We start from the raw sequence: 19,038 nt of genomic DNA, 5'->3' as shown, positions 1-19,038 counted from the left end.
TACATTCCTCATTTGTTAAACTTATTTCCTTATTGAACGTCAAATCCTCCGCGAAATCATCAAATTCTACATTCCTCATCGGTTAGATTCATTTCTTCATCCAGTATCAAATCCTCCTCGAAATGAACAAATTCTACAAAGTGTTCCATGATTATGTTAACAGCCGGAAAGGCGTGATCCTTGAGGTAATTTGAAGTAATTTTTTCCTTAGCGAAAATGCAATCCGCGGCTAAGTTTACGAGTTATTGACGAAAAACACTCACCAATGAGAGGCGAGCTCGGCTGGTGCGAGGCTCACCTCTCATTGATCAGTGTTTCTCGCCGCGGATTGCATTTTCGCTAAGGAAAAAGTTATTTAAAATTACCTCAGAAATTACCCCTTTTCGGGTGTTAACATAATTATGGGACACCCTGTACATTCTTTATTCGTTAGTCTCAATTTCTCATCAAGTACTAATTGTGAGTTCTCTTCGAAGTGACCAAATTCTACATAACCTCATTCATTAGACTCATTTTCTTATGCAGTACCGAATACTCTTCGATATTACCAAATTCTCATTCCTCATTCGTTAAACTTCTTTCCTCATTGACTGTCAAATCCTTCACGAAACCATCAAATTCTACATTCCTCGTTCGCTAAATTCATGTTTTCATTCAGTATCAAAATCCTCCTTGAAATAAATAAATTCTAAATTCTTTATTCGTTAGACTTAATTTCTCATCGAATAGTAATTGTAAATCCTCTCCGAAGTGATGAAATTGTACATAATCTCCTTCGTTAGACTCATTTTTATAATATATCGGGTACGAAACCCTCTTTGGAATCTTACTGTTTTGAGGTGACATAGTAGAATCTCGGTTATTCAACCTGAATTGAAATTGATTGAGAAGACATGACTGTTCGGATAATCAAACAATTACACACGTATTTAGTTACAGTGATTGATTAAATCATTACTCATTTGTATGATGAATAGTGTATATATATGTTACCGTGAATGACCGAAATTGGAGAATGTCGACTTTCACCGGTGAATGTCAACAAATACCAAATACGTCGGTGAAAGATCGAATATTTCATTACATTGTTGTACATTCGGACCCTCTCCGGTGTGTGTCGACAATCACAGATATGCTCTGGTGGAGGTCCAGAACCTGTCATTGCAAAAGGAAGTGTTCCACAAATAAATGCAGTTGTAAAAGCAAAGGACTCTTGTGCAATTCAAAGTGTCATAATAGTTGAAGTTGTTGCAATAAATAAGATTTGAATCACATAAGTAAGTAATTTTTTTATTACTATTATTTTCTTTTCTCATGCAGAATGTACCGTGTATTTTAAATTCTTGGTCATTCCTTTCAGAAAGAGAGGCGAAAAAGTTACGTCACCCTTGTGGCGTTTTATAGCGACTGAATTACGGAGAAGAAAATATCAATCTCCAACATGTTCAACATTCACCATTAGTGCATGGTGAATGTCAACATTTACCGGTGTATGTCAGAAATAAGGGTACTTAGCAAATATTTCGGACATACACCAAGAGACTATGTGAATGTTGACATTCACCGTTGAAAGTCGACATTCTCCAGATTTCGGTGTTTCACTGTAACATATATATATATAGTTTGGAGATAGTCTTGGATTGATCTATTTATTACTTTTTACTACTATTTACTGCTTTCTATTTACATTTGAAATGTGTTTGGTTACAGATTACGAGGACTAACCCAGACTGGGTTGGTGAAGGCTAGGTTAAAGACTGTGTAGTCTGACCCATAGAATTCCCATAGTTGCTTCCGTCTCATTTGCATTTGCAAATGGTGAACTTATGTAAACAAGTTAGAATCAACCGTTTCGCGCGCGCGAGATAATATCTTGAATAATATCTTCTCAATGGAAACATTGTGTAATCAAGTGTCCGTGACATTTCTAAATGAAAATCAAGTGTTTCTAGATGGCATATTGTCTTCTCTCCACGTTGCTTTTTTACTTATTTGTGTTTGTCTCTTATAATATTTTGCATCATGTTCTCCAAATGATATTCTAATGTTTTAATATACCACTTTTTCTATACTAATTCTACTTTATTTCTATTTCTCAATGAAAACATTCTACCTATAATCATATGTCCATAGCATTACCAAGCGAAAATCGACTGTTTCCTTGCCTTCACTTCATGTTGCTCACGATTTATTTGTAGTATGTTTGTCAGTTGAAATATTCTACATCAAATTCATCTAATGACATTTTAATCTTAAGATAACATTCTCTACTGTTTTTGCTGTATTTGTGTTGATTAGTGTAAACATTGCCTAATCATTGTGTAATCATCAAGCGTGTGCGGGATCCCGATGTTACGGGATAGGGACGTGACGAAGAAATTCGAGCGGAATCCGGCGGGATCCCGATACATTTCACTTCTTGAGATCTCGAGATCCCGAGCGTTACAGGACTCCCGAAAGCTTTGGAACTGCGCTCGGTTCTCGGGTGGTCTCGAGCGGTATCAGACGGTTTCGGTCTCTACGCATGAATAGGATATGTAAGAATCTACAAGCGCCGCACGCGATCTGTTTGAGATTCAATTGTCAACTACACACTGAAAATATAAAAAGAAAACGGAATAGTAAGGATATGCTAAGTCTTTGATAATAATTGGAAATGATAATATAGAATAGTTCACACAATTTATCCTTATGTAACCTTTAACACGTTGACTGCCACGCGTATTTACAACAAAATCTCCTACAGGCCACCCGTGCCGCTATAGGAAGCGTGCGCTGTTAATTCATATCTGTTTCTGTTCCTGCATGAACAGTTGGAATCTTTGCCGAGTACCGAATGGTATAACTTAAAATCTCTGCCCTTATTTTTTTCAATAATGAAAAGAGATCGGATTGCCCGGAAGGAGAAGCATAAATAAAATTACATCGTCAGATTCTGATTTGGATACTGATAAATATAATCTTAGTGATAATGAATGTTATGAAGATACTATTGACGAGATTTTACGAGAATTGGTCATGGAAGAAGAAAGAAATGTCGATGATACTGAGGAAGCTACAGTTCAAATAAAAGATACGAAATGGACCGATCAGAGGCACGAGCATATCTGAAAAAACAAACAATTTTTTGTCCAAGCTGTCCTGATCAACCTCAACTTTGCAGAGAATGTTTGAATGTTATACACTGCGAATAATTTTTTTAATAAACCATTTTTATAAGAATTCAATAGTTTCATTACCTCCTGCAGAATATTTGTCGAAATATTTTCGGAAATCCTTTGTAAATAGTCAAATCAGCGTCACTCGAATTACGGGTGACGTGGCCTGATGAGAACTTTTGCTGTCACCCGAATAAGGGTGACGCGGCAGTCAACGTGTTAAATAAGAAGGATATAAGTAAAAAATACATTCTTTGGAACGACATATGAGAAACATAGAATAATTTGATTTTGATTAAAATGAATTTACATTGATATGTAGAAAAAATAATTGTTCAATATTCTCCGGTAACGAACGTGCTCTTGTATATGTAACTATGTTACGAGCCGTAGCAAATAAACATTCGTTGGTTGTTTTGATTGCAGGTATCGCAAGTACATATTTTGCCACATTTTGTAATAGTGGATACTTGTTGTGTCGTAACATTTCCATTCCATAATATTACGTTTTCTTGATTTGGTTATTTTGGAAAAATACATTTGTATTTCCTAAGTTTTGGGGGAAGTGAAAGTATCAGTTTCTTCTCTCGAATCCAAGTTTGAGTCAAAAAGAACTGCGTGATTCGTGATTTCTTGTGAGTATAAAATAATGTATAAAAAATTCATTAATATGATTAATGTAAGAGGTAGAACATTAACCATCACTGATATTAGTAATTTAAGAATGTACCATTTTCATTACTGGAAATATATTTTGTGAATTATTATTTTTGTTTTCTAAATTTAAATCCTGAATTTTGTTATCCAATATTTCTAACGCATTAGTCGCAATAACATAACAATGTAAATCAATTTTAATAAAAATGAAATTGTTCTATGTTTTTCATATGTCGTTCCAAAGATTGTATTTTTTATTTGTATCCTTCTTATTTAAAGGTTACATAAAGACAAAGAGTGTGTAAACTATTCTATATTATCATTTTCAAATATTATCAAAGACTTATCGTATTATTACTTTTTTTTTCTTTTACATTTTCAATGCATAGTTGACAAATGAATCCCGCACAGATCGCGTGCGATGCTTGTAGATTCTTACATATCTTACTCATGCGTAGTGACCGAAAACGTTCGAGATCGCCCGAAACCGCCCGAAACCGCCCGAGATCGCCCGAGATCGCCCGAGATCTCCCGAGATCGCCCGAGATCTCCCGAGATCGCCCGAGACCGCCCGAGACCGCCCGAGACCGCCCGAGACTGCCCGAGACCGCCCGAGACCGCCCGAGATCGCCCGAAACCGCCCGAAACCGCCCGAGCACCTAGCGCAGTCCCGAAGTTTTCGGGCGTCCCGAAACTCTCGGGATCTTGAGATCTCGAGCAGTGAAATGTATCGGGATTCTGCCCGATTTCTTTGTCCCGTCCCGAACTTCGGGATCCCGAGACTCGAGCGGGTTTGCACACTCCTACTAATCGTGGCACCTACATGTAAAATAATACTCATCCAAGATACTATCTTGTGTTCTTGTCAAGTTACCTTAGCTTTATTTGTATTTGTCAGCGAAAACGATGTACAATCATGTAGCGTGACATTTCCAAGTGAAAATTTATACCGTGTCTTGTGTTCATTTGAAGCCATATTGGTTTCATTTGTGTTTTATTAATGAAGCAGAAAACACATTCTCGTTGGCAGTTAATACACATGTTGATAGCTCAAAGGAACATGCAGAATGTCGTGGACGTATTAGGTTTGACTTCATGTGTTTAGTTACAGGTTCGTTTTGCAAACAATACCACGAAAATGTTTTATACGTGCATATTGTTAAATATTGATTTCGTAATTATTTGATTTAAGTCTAAATTCTGATATAATTTGTGAAACTTTATACACTTTGTATATTACTTTGACACATTTAATATTGTATTCATTCGATGGCAATTTGATCTATCTTTTAAAGATATTGTAATCAATTGTATCTGCAAATTAATAAAAAGTTTACAGAAAGTTAAATCTTTCAAACAATAATAATTTTAAATTTAGTCTGTTACATCCTTTTCTATTGTCACAACTTCCAAGCAAAGCCGTCTTTTCTGTTAAACAATAACTCCGAAGTAAATTATTAGTATTTGGTTCACGATTATAACTGTTCATTAATATTACAAATTTTATCGAATAACTCTTAAATAATTAAATAACATGTCGAAGGTAATCTGTGGAAATTCTCTGTAGCATTTCAAAACTTAAATATGTATTTACAGATACATTTGGACATTGTGAAGATAATGATTGTTCATTCAGAAGAGATATGATAAAAGGAGACATTAAATGGGAAACGCGTGAGAAAAAGATTGGAAAACTGTAGTCAACTTTTTGAATAACATATTTTCCTTGGAAGAAATGCAATCTTTCTTTTGAATAAATCGTATCTTCTCCAACGAGGCCGGAATAATTCACATTCATGAATAAATAGATATCGTATTCACGAGTTATTGGGTTGGCCACGAAGTCCCGACGTTCTTCTTTCTAGTATAGTTCATGTATAAGGTATACAACTAAATACTGTATCAAATAAACAGACACACCAGATAATGGAGAATCTCATCTAACAAAATGAACGATATTGTAGTGTTATAAAATTATAAACCGAACGAAACAGTTATCTTGAAACTTTCAAACACGCGACAAAATGTTGATGCCAGTTTTATATAATTTCAGTTTCTAAAAACAAATACAATGATGCACTCGTCGTTTCAACGACATGCTATACTCTGGCTGCATGAAAAATGACAATAACTGATTATGTATAATGCATGATTGATTAACTTACAAACTAACGCTTAACTGGTAAGTTTAAAGTTTCGCAAAATTCTAGGTAAATGACCTATTTTATTTTAATCTCAGCCCCCCAGCATAAAAAGTAATAATATAATGAAAAATTAAACTTCTGCTACTAAATAAAATAGAGATACAAAATGTCGTGGCGTGTTATCTTTATTAAGATGGTATAAATGAATAATCGAATGAGAAACAAGAATTAAAATTGTTATGGTATTGGTCAAAATATTGTGCGTGAAATTAATGCGGTTTGCGTTTGTATCTTAATGTTACGTTTAATAAATTGATAAAATATTATTACCAACAAATGTTGCGGCCACTCGCGTGATCCCAGATAAACGTACCAGTCAAGGGTTAATTTTACTGATAAATGAAATTGATATACTGAAACCGAGTTACTTATGATGGGATGCAATATTTTAGTCTTTCCCGAGACTAGATATATTTCTTGAAACCCCTTCGGAGCAACTCTCCCTTAAGAAAGATTCGCGTCGAATCGGTTCGTGGCGTGTATGAAGACCGATTACCGGGGAATTTATAACTCTGGCCATAAGGGCCAATTGGATCGTTAGGATGCCATTAACGAGAATATCGGTATCGATTACGCTTGATTTACCGTAGCTTCCACCAGTTCACCAGGCACCGCGTAACCACGGTAAATTTCGATTTCGCGAGGTGTAGGTGGCCCTGTCACGCCACGATTGACGTTTTCTCACTACTTTTTGCTCCCGCGATCCCTTCTTTTGACTTTTCCTCGTGGCCGACTAACTAGAAAATTTCTTCGAATTCGCAAGGATTTACGGAAGCACACGACGCGCTTCGATCAACTTATAATCCATCGTTTCGCACCTTCATCTATCTCCTCACTAGTAACAAAGGAAAATAATGATATAATAATTTTACTTTTTCTGCTACCTTGTCAGTACTCCTGTTCATAATTTTATAACTACTTCATGTACTTCCTCGATAGTAGCAATAGAAATAATGACAATAATTTTACTTCACCTCGTTATCATTTTTGCTATTCACAATTTTGTCGCTTTTTCGTGAATCCTCTCGCTAATGATAATAGAAATAATGATAATAATTGTACCTTCTCTGCTGCCTTCATAATATCCTTGCTATTTACAGTTTTGTTGCACCTTCACATATTCTCTCATTAGCAACGACAGAGATACAATCATAACAATTTTACTTTTTCTGTTACCTTGTTAATATTCTTGCTACTCTCAATTTTGTTACTGCTTCACATATTCTTTCGCTAGTAACAATAGCAATAGCGATGATAGTAATGAGTTGGTCGTGTTCGTTCTTTTTTTTTCGTGCGACACCTCGTGCAAGCCAGCTGATTGTGGTGACAATAAACGCCACTAATGTCTTTATTACTGGTATTACGGGTACTAGCATAGGTGCGTCTTGATGTCTACGAGCTACGATTGGTGGTTGAGGATGGAATCAAGTTCAATACATACGAGTTCGTGTTAATGAATCGCAGCCAAATGTTATTATTTGCAGATTGCGTTCCACCTTGGAAAATTTCATGAAATATCGATGTCAATGCTTGATTTTACAAAATTAGAAATCTTCATCTTAAGAATACAATGCGGATAACGAAATTCGATCCCTTTGAAAATTTCATTCATCATTTACGACGAAAAGAAATATCGAAAGAAATTATTACTTGGCTTGAAGAGGCAAATATTATTAGCCGGTTAGCCGATGCAATCTCTTCGAAAAGTGTGTAAGTTATACTGTAATTATACTGTACACATATGTCTGATTTTCTTCATATCTTGTTTAAATACAACACTTTTATAAAATATATAATTTAAGAAAGAATATTAAAGTACATGTCCTTCTTGATCAGTTAGCTATTTTTGACGAGTATACATACAGTGATTTTTCCCAGAAATGTTTGGAGTTCGGAATTGAAACCGGCAGATCTGAGAATACTACGTCGCGATTCTTCGGGACTTGTGGTTCGTTTTTATAGAAACTCGGGGCGGTCGGCAAGAAAAGGCAGGGAAGGCAAGAAAATGGTGATTTAAGTATTTCATTTCTAATTTGCCACGATTCGGAGGTAATTCGGAGGCCATATAACACGATTCGAAGGCAATTCGGAGGCCACGTGACACGATTCGAAGGCAATTTTAAGGCAACGTGACACGATTCAAAGGCAATTTGAAGGCCACATGACACGATTCGAAGGCAATTCGTAGGCCACATGACACGATTCGACGGTCACGTATCTAGTACCTACCACGTACCTTGTATATCCGCGGTTTTTCTTACCTGACTCACACCCAAACAGACCATTTTGTGTTGTTTTCCGGCACCGTCGGCCCTCAGCATCGACGTAGCAATAAATTAAACAGGCGCAGGACTAGCGCAGGGAAATTCACAGCAACCCGAAATTTGGCATTTCCGGGAGAAATTATTGTACTTGTCATGAGAAAAGTGACGAGTATACTCGTCAAAAACAGCTGATTGATTAACAGTGGTCAAATATTTCTTCTGATGGTTGTGCGAATGAAAATTTCTAAATTGAAGATGATTTCTTTAAATGGACGTATTCAGTTCAATAACCTTAACATAACCGTCATAGCGTGAAATGAAGATCGGTTCAACAATAAAAAGTAATTAGAAATATTTGTTGCCGAAGGATGTTAATACAATTTCTGTATACGTATTCAATAAGGTAAATAAATTTAACCATTCGTTTACATAAATTGCCGAGAAACACGTAGTTTTCGACAGCAAGGTACCATCAAGTTTCTTACTAATAATCTGAGAATTCCAAAATCACGTATATAGAATAAACTTGACTCCATCTCTACATGTGGAAAAATGATCAGCGGATGTTTGTGATACTGTTTGGAGGCGGTGCTGTTAGTACGAAGCTCTTAATGTTAATATTTCAATACGTGAAAGGAACCCTAAAACCATCAAAAAACGGTAGCGTCGGGATGGTTAATGAAAAAAAAAATATAGTGGAGTATAACGATTAAATTGCGGATCTTATGCATCTGCAGCGTCATGCATAATACGATTTTCTAACGTTCGATTTCGACGAGTTTCGGTGATCTTTTCTTTAGAGTAAAAGTTGCGATAAAAATGAACGAAATATAAAAATCGATAGTATGAAACCATAGCTGCATAAAGATCCGCAGTCTAATAACGCTGATCCGATAGAAGTACGACAGTAAAAAAGGTAATGTTGAGTACCAGATGAATCACCGTATGTACAAACAACACAAAACGGCACACCGCTTCCGTGAAATAATAGATTCGCTAGTACGATTCGGTATTCATTCATGCTAACGTATCACTCTAACTATAAAATAGATCAATGAATCGACGAATACCTGTACGATGACCCTTCTCCATTGTTTCGACTAAAACTCCACATGAAACCATTACAACTTGAAATAGCCAAACGTTCTACTAAATTCTGTTTCTCTTCGATCGATCGATCGATCGCGACCGACGCGGCGCGGCGCAACGCGACGCGATTGTCGAGCAAAATCAATGTAATCGACTTGATTTTGAACGCGATACGATCACGTGGTTTTTCTGCGATTTTAACATGAATGAATAATACAATCGTGTAAAACATGAACACATGTCAGATAATGAAAGCTATCACGTGATGTTGATCAATCCTTGGGAAATGGACGATTTTGATTGCTGGACGGTTAACAATGCTTGAGCCCATTTAGACCCTCGATTATTAATTTCTCAATCCCGTTTTCGACGAATCAACTTCGTCGCATTAACTTTGCCGAAACGAAATTGTACAATTTTTCGAGCACAATGCAGCAAATATAGAGGCACGTGTATTACTGACACGAACAAACGAAACGAATTTAGAACACGTCCATTAAAAGGGCAAATAAAAAGCTCGCAAAAACAACTGTCATCATTATTTGTTCCGATTTCAGGCGATTGCAATTTCCTGAAAAATTTGTTTACGAATTCTTTCGACGTATAAAAAAAAAAGATGATTGGCCCAATTTGAAAAAACAGTTATTCGAAAAAGTGACGGCACGCTGCACATGTCTCCGAAAGCGTGCAATCTTTTTACGGAACATTGGATACAAAATGGGCACGAGCATCGTGATCGAAAGGTGACGAAATCGAGTCTGGTCGACGGAAACAATGTGCACTTGGTTTTGAGCCGATGTTCGTCGCGAACAGAAGCGGATTACACGGATTACCGAGAAATGGTCGATATTCTTGAAGGAAGTCGATGATGCTCCCGGCAATCAGCATAAGAGACACGTTGGTTGGATTAATGTGAATGTTAAGGACGCGTTGGATCGTGTGGAGAGGAAATGTGGCTGATTCGTCGGTGACCTATATGGTTCTTTTAAATTCCTAGTTGCGTAATTGTTTCCAGAGCACAGCGCGGTACTCGGTACTAAATTCGTCGTTTCCAGTTCATTGCTGCGTGGCCTGGATACGCTCGAAAAAAATTGAACGTATCTAGGAAGATCGTTCTGACGAACGAGTCATCCAGTTTCGTCTCGTGAACTTCTCGCAGTTCGACGAACCTTGGTATCTACCGTATGCTTCGTCGATTGTATTTTCGCAGTGCGGGCAACGTTCGATCGACGCGGTCATGTTTCGAATAATTGGCAGTAGACGTCGTTCGAGACTGTATGATGTCAATGATAAAATTAATTACAGCAATGTCTAATTCCTAATTCGCGCTCAGATTGCGCACAAAAATGGACAATTTGGGAAGAGGAGATACGGTTAACTATAAAAACGAGTCGCGAGGCTCGAATCACCGTATCTCCTCTTCCCAAATTGTCCATTTTTGTGCGCAATCTGAGCGCGAATTAGGAAGAAATTACTGTAATCCGTTCAGTATTTTGATCAAGTGATCCATTCAATGTTTTCGAAAAACGATCGTCTTGTAGACGGAGCTTCTTCTCAAAAGGTAGACAATTTTATTGACAGGAGGCTCTCTGGTTTCAAATGGATATACATATAGCGAAATTCTGGTTTTACGTCTTTGAAGAGCCGAGCGTATTTTATTATTATTCAACGATGTTTCTCAACCTGCCGGCTATGGTCCAACATTGTTCCAGTACATATTTAACGAACTATGAAATAGAACCTGTTCACTTATACCGAAGCAAGGAAAGTTTGTAAGAAAATTGAGCGAATTTTATCTTGTATTATTTTCGTTCATAATCTGTGGTTATAGTATGCAGATTTTTAATTCTTTTTATTCTAAATCGATTGCTTTACCGTTTTTCGTACCGAACGTGGAAGAATTTAGTGGACGATCATATGAAAGTATTCGTTATAATAATCGTTTTCCGTAGAAACGATACTTTGCGCATGTGAAGGTTATTGTCAAATATGCACAACCTCATTTATTCACATTGCTGGAAAATAACTAAACTGGTCTAATAGTTATTATATTAATAATTAATTAATAGTTATTATATTAGGTTCTCTGACGTTAAAAATATGGAGTTACGAAAAGTGACAGATTCATATGGTCTTCTAAAAATAATGTTCATTTATTCAGACTTCATAAGATTCGTATCGCAAGTGCGTAAATAAATCATTTTATTTAATAACTTCTCGAGAAATCACCTTTGCCGTTTCAGTTTTTCTAAGATAGACATGGAATCAGTAATTCTTATCCAGTAAACGTAACATTAATTCTATTCAAAGAAAAAATTCATATAATACACGATATTTCATTTATGACTGACTGTAGTTTCTGGAAAAGCCACTTTTTTTATTGTTTCCTGACAGTTGAAGTTGTTAAGACGAACAAGTCGATTTTTATGAAACTTATCTTGGACGATAATCCACACGTATCGGATTCTTTGTAACACTTGTTTTCAGGGGATTTAATTGAATGTACTGGCTAAATCCAAGAGCCAAACATCATTCTCACTTCGACAAAATTAAAGAAATATTTTATAAAAAATTCTAATTTCTAATTAGTTATCATTTCTAGTTGCTGAAAACAATGTTCCCTTTTAAGGATTGTTTCCTAAAACACTTTGATCGCATGTTCTACGTGTTGTAAGTAACTGCAGATTTTATGCATTTATGAGAAAAATGAGTAGGTGCAATTTAAAACATGAGAAAAATTTTAGTGATTGGGGAATATCGATATATTGCTTTCAACCAGATAAAGTTTTTAAAGGAAGAACAAACTGTATATCTGGCTTCTATGTTTTGCAGTTTATTTTGCATAAACATGCGCTAGTTATAAGGAATACAAAAATGTACAGTGGGTCACGAACATCTTCTAAAACTTATGGAATAACTTTTTAAATATCGGACTGATTTGACTTGAATTTTTATCAGATGTTTGACGATTTTAGTAAACAATATCTAACAAATATACGGGATGTCCCAAAATTATGGTACTACCGGGAAATGAAGGATTCTTGAGATCATTTGAAGTAACTTTTTACTTAGCGCAAATGCAATCTGCCGGCTTGTTCACGAGTTATTAACGAAAAACAGTGACCAATGAGAGGCGAGGAACTCGGCTTCGTGCACTCGTTGGCTGGGCCGTCTCGCGCCAGCAGAGCTCTCATTGGCCAGTGTTTTTCGTTAATAACTCGTTAACAATGCGTCAGAGAAAATTGTTGCAAAGGAAAAAGTTGCTTCGAATAACATCAGGAATTCCTCATTTCCCGGAAGTACCATAATTTCGGGACACCTTGTATATCTAGAAACTATGTTCAAATAAAAAAATTTAACAACGCGAATCGTTTAGTTTCTTTGTCATTCCAACTAAAATTGCAATTTAATAAAAAATGTTGTAGACATTGTGTAGCAAACCATTCCCTCTAACATCTTAACATTATTCAAAATGATTTGGTCGAATTTTGAGAAAGTCATTCAGCTTCAAAAGGTGTTCGAATAGGTGTTCGCAGGTCGAATGAAATTTTAAAGGTACTGAAACGATCGTTTCTTTTTAACCGCGTGCTCAAGCATTTCCTGACCTACTCCACTGCTTCCCTCCGATCCTCTTCCTCTTCCCTCTATCCTCGACCTTTTAATCAGAGTCAATTGCATCAAACATGCGAATCGTTCGAATCGGCCGGCACAATAAAATCTACCTATAAAAAAAGGCTGGAGCTTCGCCGGCAGGCGGCCGAGACTTTAAATCAATCCGAGCGAGACGTAGACGTGTGTCGGGTATACGGGCGAAACAGAAACTGGATACGGTTAATGAGTGAAAATCACGGCGAACTGCGAGGAGCCAACGGCAATGGAGTCGGCGCCCCATTAAATTCGCGAGCATACAGGTCAAAGCATCTTCCACCGCGATGAATGAACTGGATGTGACGTCAGTCGGGTTCGAATCTGACGCAACGAGCTCCTATCGATTTCCCCTTTGCATTCGACGCTGAAATAACCCGCGAGAATAGAACCCTCGAACAATCCGACCTATAGGAATTACTTCTCGTCCTCGACCTTCCTTTCCGGGATTAAATGGGTTCGATTCGGGCCGCGTATCTTCTTTTCTCTCGTCCGCGATTCTCCCGCTTACGAGTGTCGCACAGCGATGATACCTTTTCCCAAAATGTAGGCCACAATTCATAACTTCATTCGTGTTTTACTTAAATGACGCTCTTACGTTTTCGAGATCGCTGAATTCGAATGTGTTGGCAGAAATGCGACGTTGTAAATGGAAAATCAGGCACTGCTGGCGCAAGCACTTTTTAACTTATTCTTTTTATGAATGTCAATAATTTTCCCGTATTTGGCTATAATTACAATTATACATCTTTAACTCCATGCACTATTTCATTTATTTCACAATTGCGTCGATTAGCACTTCTTCGTCTTGAATCGCTTTTTCACAGACAACTTTTGTGTTTCTTGCATGTCATCATTTACTTTAACGGGTGGCGAATTTAGTTGAAAACCAAGTAGCAGTAATTTTTCAGATAAAATTTCGAAAACGTGTATATTTCTACTATTTTTACGCTGAATCGAATTACATAGATATTACTCTTCAATACGAAATTATGTAGGGCACAGTAACTGGCTGATAAACTTACTTTCTTATTTCGATTAATATTTCTGATTCGTTTTATAATATTTTCGTTTCAAAGAAATACTTAATAACTAGAAAGACCGTAAAGTACGCTCTAAAAGCTTAGAGCAATGTAAAAGAAGTCAAGGAAAACTGCCGAAATCAACGGAACTTGCGAAAGCTTAGTATAATAAATTCTCCCTAATTGACGATTATTCGAACCTTGCGTCTCATTTTTATAATTGTTGACAATCGATAACTATAAAAACGAGCTGCACAATTTTTTTCTGTACAATCTATGCGCCAATTAGGGAGAATTTATTGTATAAGCGCACACTAACCGAGGAATTGTTTTTTAACATCGAGCAGTGGAGCCGGTTACTGTCGGCTTACCAATTGCTGTGCCTTCGGTTTCTTTACAGGCATAATTGACTTTATATTTATCGAATAAGACATATGAAAATTTTTTCTTGAAAAATAAACAAACCAAAAGGATACCATTATCCTGGTGAATTTAGGATAACGAGTGGGATTTGCTAATTGAACTTGTACGCACTGACTTCGACTTTTGAGCCGTCAGAGTCAGAATCGCGATCGGTACCGCTATGCAGCGACGGGCGGTCATCGTCGCGTAGTGTAATTAGTCCGTGGAATCTCGTTACACCGCAAACCTCCCCATTCCACGTATGAATTCGCAAGTAGCTGTCTGAGTTAATTATACGTGGTCCCACGATCCAGCTGATGCCTAGAATTTTCGGGGCTTGGCAAGTTTCTGAGAGCTGGATCTGCTGTCGTTATGAGCTAGTTCTGTGGGCACGATAAGTAAAAGATGATCTTTGTTTTATCATTTCAGGGTATCGTCAGTGATTTTTGTGGACTCAGGAAGAATTATTGCCTTCTGATCATCTTAAACTTCGTTTTTACGTCTCATTTAAGTCCGGATTGAAGAATCAGCCGCATTTTGGAAAACATGAATATTCTTCCATCGACTCTTCCATCGAATGTAGATACATTACTTTCCAAATGTTCACTGCTTTCGATTTCAATGAAATTTTTTAAACATTACGGTTAGAGAAAACGTTTAAATTTGTTCAGGAAATTCGTTGCAAATTTTTTATGTGAATTCAATGAAACAAACTCTGTGAAATATGTGAAACGAACTTTTCGAACGATCTAATATTAAACATTTGACAAATACCATCTTTTACCGATATCTTCTTATCGATACCGTGACTTAATCTATTTAATACTATAACTACAGTAATTTCTCCCTAATTCGCGCTCAGATGGACTCAGATGGGCTCAGACAATTTGGGAAGAGGAGATATGATTATTCGAGCCTTGCGACTCGTTTTTATAGTTACCGATTGTTAGCAACTATAAAAACGATGATAGTCGTATCTTCTCTTCCCAAACTGTTCCTTTTTGTGCGCAATTTGAGCGCGAATTAGGGAGAAATTACTGTACCCAGCTAAATATCGAAAATATATAGCTCAAATAAACAAATCACTACAAATGTCCAAACAATCTAGTTCATTCGGACCACCAGATTTTACTCAACAAGGATTTTCCTAAATAATAATTCCTCCAGGCATTTAGCTGCAGCTTCGGAAAGTTGAACCACAAACTTCGCTCACAGTTTCCAAGTTTGAACGCGTGTACAGAATCTAGTCCGAGTTTATTCTCACTCCTTACTCCGCTGTAAATAATTTTCAGCGAATTCTGCAGTTGCGTGAAATAGCGCTTTTTGCATAAAAGAGAGTACGGCAAGTAAAGTGTACCATAAAAATACGAATTTGCGTTGAATAATTTAATTCGCAAAAATATTACCCGTGGTAAATGTATTCCAGCGAACAAATGAAGGGAAAAATATTTTCGTTAATGATAGAGAGAAATGAAATATTCAAGCTTGATATATGTAAAGATAACATCGATGTAACATAAATTTATTCGCTTTTATAGAAATCACATATTCAGAAAATTTTCAGAGAATTTGTGTGACAATTTTGTTGTTATTCATTTCTTTGAAATCGAAACAAAATTTGAGTCCTCTGTTATCATTAATCTGCAAATTTTTATGCAGATTAGAAGTTGTTCGCATCAATTGCAAGGAATATATAGCAATATATAGAATATATAATAGTATATAATATGTATAGAATATATAAAATATATAACAGTATATATATATATGAAAATGTATATATAATAAAATAGAAACCAAGTAGTAATTTTATTTTTCCTTTAAGCATCTCAATAGATTAAAAATAATACATTCGTACACTATAATTTGTACACTATTTTGAATTTTAACTACTCCATTTTGCCATAAATGCATAAAATCTACAGTCTAGTTACCATAGTCTGCAATTAGGAGAGAAAATAAATGAAGACATACAAGAAACGAATATTGTCTTGTTCTGTCGTGGAAATTATTAAGAAGAGGTGCTAATTAACATAGCTGTGAGAGAACTCGTAGTACAAGGGCTTTAAATTGTTGAAATTAAGATGGTCATATTAAACTTTATAATTCCAACTATTTAATTATAACCAAATATCGAAAAATTACTGATATTCTCACAAAAATAACATAAGATCAGTGCTTGTTGCAGCAGAGCTTGATTTTCAATATTTAATAATTGGGCTGCGAATTTGTATACATTTATGATAAATGTGACCGGGGAAAATATCAAACTCTAAAGACATGCGAAAAATTTCAGGATATTTCTACATTCGTCTCAGTTCATTGGATTAGTTTATTAAGAAAATAAATATATTTCTATTCAACTTATATATTTAATACAATCAACTAAGAAAATTTGTAGAGTAAATTCTCCCTAATTGATGCTCAGATTGTACACGAAAATGGATAATCTCAGCGTCAATTAGGGAGAATTTACTATATTTTGGATAAATATTCCCGGTCTATTTGATAGCACATTTAAATTCAGCACCCTCGAAAATGTAAATCTATCGATTTTCGTAAGAATCGTATGATGTTATGAATTGTGGCAAACATTTTGGGAAAATATACTACCGTGCGACGTTTCGACAAACGAAAACCGAAATAATTTCCAAGCGAACAATACAGTAAATTCTCTCCGATTGTCCCTCCGCTTGTAAACAAAAAAGGACAATTTGGGAAGAGGAAATACGATTATTCGAACCTCGCGGCTCGTTTCTATATTTGCCGATTGTTAACAAGCATAGAAACGAGTCGCGAGACTCGAATAAACCTCTTCCCAAATTGTCCATTTACAATATATACAAATTTACTGTATTTTACGTCCCACAACGTCTCGAATTTCGATCGAATATATTCGTCAGTCGCAGTTGCACATACGATCGAATGCATCAATCAGTGAAATTCGCTAGTTAGTATGCGTAACACGTGGTTCCAGTAGAATTAAACCCCTAGCGGAGAGATTGACCCTAATTATGTTCTAACTGAGGAAAGCCTAACGTAACTTCTCCAAGAATCAGAACGCTATATCATGCAACTGGCGGAGGGCAGTCTACGTCATGCTCTTCCTTCATCTTTTCAACGCTGCTTCGCGAGCGAAGTGCTGCGTGACATATTGTTGAAAGCTGAAAAGGCTGGGCGTGACATCGGATAAAGAATTACTCTAGGAGATACAACCATTAATGTTAGATTAACGCCAAACAGTTCGTGCGATAGAAATCAAGATTTGTAACGTATTTGTCCATTAGTCCTCCTCTGTCCTTCATTTTCCAATTAGAGAATAAATTGCACGAAATAGATGTTGCTTAGATATCGATTGTGATAAAGCTCATCGACGTAGAAGTAACAAACTTTTTGCAAGCGGGATATGATTCAATGTTGTATACGAACTTTCACGTACTCCATTTAATGGTCATCATTGTAGATGATCTATTAGTTCTGCCATTAAATATTGCACACATTGCATATAAATATTACATAAACTATATATAAATATTGCATATATTGCAAATATTTAGTATTAAATTTGGTTAAAAGAAAATAAAAATCTAACTAAAGTACTCGGTAAATGCACTGAATGCCGACTAAAGTACTGAATTTGATTTGAAGTTCAGTTCGATATCGCCGAAATTGTAACACAATCGCATATAATGCGATTACCATCATGTAAATACGCTTACTTCTGATTAAAAATTCTGAATTGTATTTTATGTTAAGTATGAAATCATCGAGACTGCAATAAATGCATAAAATACGATTACCATCACGTAGATACACTTCTTGCTGATTTAAATACTGAATTTTATTTTACGCTCAGTTTGAAATCGTCGAAATTGTAATATGTATTGTAATTGTAATATGTAATGTATAAAATGTGATTGTCATCGTATAAATATATACGCTTCCGGCTGACTAAAATACTGAGTTTTATCTTACGTTAAGCTTGGAATTATCGAGACTAATAGATCAACATAAAATGCGATTATCATCTTAGGCTTCTTATGTCTTATAAATTTGATATCTCGATTAATTATATAGACACAAAAAGAATTGAATAATATCGTTACGCTATTTTCAACTTACCAACTTTATCAAAAGAAATAATTCATTTTTATTTCATTTCTGTTCCTTACAATTGCCTTGGAAAATGTTTATTTTGCTTATTCAAGCAATGAACTTTGTCATTTAGACGCATACGATATAGTAATACACTGTTATATCTTTGAATAATCAAATTGCTAAATACATGTTAATATAGAAAAAGTAACTCAGAGAAAGCCTAATTGAATCAATTATTTATTTACTTCTTTACTTTTTTGTTATTAATTTTTTAAACGGAATAATACACTGTCATATCTTTGAATAATCAAATTGCTAAATACATGTTAATATAGAAAAAGTAACTCAGAGAAAGTCTAATTGAATCAATTATTTATTTACTTCTTTACTTTTTTGTTATTAATTTCTTAAACGGAATAATACACTGTTATATCTTTGAATAATCAAATTGCTAAATACATGTTAATATGGAAAAAGTAACTCAGAGAAAGCCTAATTG

The 19,038-nt window shown here is 35.6% G+C and overlaps 1 protein-coding gene across 4 annotated transcripts in view; it reads right to left on the bottom strand.

The window, feature by feature from the left end:
- LOC117225690 (protein couch potato) overlaps window positions 1–19,038 on the bottom strand; it is a 319,388-nt gene that overhangs the window by 41,562 nt on the left and 258,788 nt on the right. The gene's annotated exons all lie outside the window — the stretch shown is intronic.

This window comes from Megalopta genalis, chromosome 8 (assembly GCF_051020955.1).
Source record: "Megalopta genalis isolate 19385.01 chromosome 8, iyMegGena1_principal, whole genome shotgun sequence".
Taxonomy (NCBI): Eukaryota; Metazoa; Arthropoda; class Insecta; order Hymenoptera; family Halictidae; genus Megalopta; species Megalopta genalis.
This window is presented reverse-complemented; position numbering and strand designations above follow the sequence as displayed.